The sequence below is a fragment of the Arachis ipaensis genome, chromosome B6 (assembly GCF_059453495.1).
Source record: "Arachis ipaensis isolate K30076 ecotype BB chromosome B6, ASM5945349v1, whole genome shotgun sequence".
NCBI lineage: Eukaryota > Viridiplantae > Streptophyta > Magnoliopsida > Fabales > Fabaceae > Arachis > Arachis ipaensis.
In genome coordinates, this window is record NC_142441.1 from 57,576,384 (window position 1) to 57,578,301 (window position 1,918).

The 1,918-nt window shown below is 40.8% G+C and overlaps 1 non-coding gene across 1 annotated transcript; it reads right to left on the reverse strand.

The window, feature by feature from the left end:
- Window positions 1-746: 746 nt before the first annotated feature.
- Window positions 747-850, reverse strand: LOC148555707 (small nucleolar RNA R71). Its single transcript, XR_015886472.1, has one exon. It is a non-coding gene; the product is annotated as a small nucleolar RNA R71 (small nucleolar RNA).
- Window positions 851-1,918: the final 1,068 nt, after the last annotated feature.

The following is a 1,918-nucleotide window of genomic DNA, read 5'->3' on the forward strand; positions in this document are numbered from 1 at the left end:
AAAACTTCTCTCTCTCTCATCTTCTTCTATTTATTTATTTACTTACTAACACTTCTCTTCATCCCATATCTCTGCTCTCCTCACCCTTGTGTTTGGATTCTCCTCCCTTCTCTTTCCTTACATTACATTCTTTTCTTCTTCTACTCACACAAAGGAATCTCTATACTGTGACATAGAGGATTCCATATTTTCTTTGTTATTCCCTTCTTTGTCATATGAGCAGGAGCAAGGACAAGAACATTCTTGTTGAAGCAAATCCTGAACCTGAAAGGACTCTGAAGAGGAAACTAAGAGAAGCTAAAATACAACAATCCAGAGACAACCTTACAGGAATTTTCGAACAGGAAGAGGAGATGGCAGCCGAAAATAATAATGCAAGGAGGATGCTTGGTGACTTTACTGCACCTAATTCCAATTTACATGGAAGAAGCATCTCCATCCCTACCATTGGAGCAAACAATTTTGAGCTTAAACCTCAATTAGTTTCTCTGATGCAACAAAACTGCAAATTTCATGGACTTCCATCTGAAGATCCCTATCAGTTCTTAACTAAATTCTTGCAGATATGTGACATTGTTAAGACTAATGGAGTAGATCCTGAAGTCTACAGGCTCATGCTTTTCCCATTTGCTGTAAGAGAAAGAGCTAGAATATGGTTGGACTCTCAACCTAAGGATAGCCTGAACTCTTGGGATAAGCTGGTTAAGGCTTTCTTAGCCAAGTTCTTTCCACCTCAAAAGCTGAGTAAGCTTAGAGTGGATGTTCAAACCTTCAGACAGAAAGAAGGTGAATCCCTCTATGAAGCTTGGGAGAGATACAAGGAACTGACCAAAAAGTGTCCTTCTGACTTGCTTTTAGAATGGACCATCCTGGATATATTCTATGATGGTCTGTCTGAATTAGCTAAGATGTCATTGGATACTTCTACAGGTGGATCCATTCACCTAAAGAAAACGCCTGCAGAAGCTCAAGAACTTATTGACATGGTTGCTAATAACCAATTCATGTACACTTCAGAGAGGAATCCTGTGAGTAATGGGACGCCTCAGAAGAAGGGAGTTCTTGAAATTGATACTCTGAATGCCATATTGGCTCAGAATAAAATATTGACTCAGTAAGTCAATATGATTTCTCAGAGTCTGACTGGAATGCAAGCTACATCCAACAGTACTCAAGAGGCATCTTCTGAGGAAGAAGCTTATGATCCTGAGAACCCTGCAATAGCAGAGGTAAATTATATGGGTAAACCCTATGGGAACACCTATAACTCCTCATGGAGAAATCACCCAAATCTCTCATGGAAGGATCAACAAAGGCCTCAACAAGGCTTTAATAATGGTGAAAGAAACAGGTTTAGCAATAGCAAGCCTTTTCCATCATCCACTCAGCAACAGACAGAGAACTCTGAACAAAATACCTCTAATTTAGCAAACTTAGTCTCTGATCTATCTAAGGCCAATCCGAGTTTCATGAATGAAACAAGGTCCTCCATTAGAAATTTGGAGGCACAAGTGGGCCAGTTGAGTAAGAAGATCACTGAAACCCCTCCTAATGCTCTCCCAAGCAATACAGAAGAAAATCCAAAAGGAGAGTGCAAGGCCATTGATATAACCATCATGGCCGAATCCAAGGAGGAAGGGGAAGACGTGAATCCCAAGGAGGAAGACCTCCTGGGACGTCCAATGATCAACAAGGAGTTTCCCTTTGAGGAACCAAAGGACTCTAAGGCTCATCTAGAGACCATAGAGATTCCATTAAACCTCCTTATGCCCTTCATGAGCTCTGATGAGTATTCTTCTTTTGAAGAAAATGAGGATGTTACTGAAGAGCAAGTTGCCAAGTTCCTTGGTGCAATCATGAAGCTGAATGCCAATTTATTTGGTAGTGAGACTTGGGGAGATGAACCTCCCCTATTCAC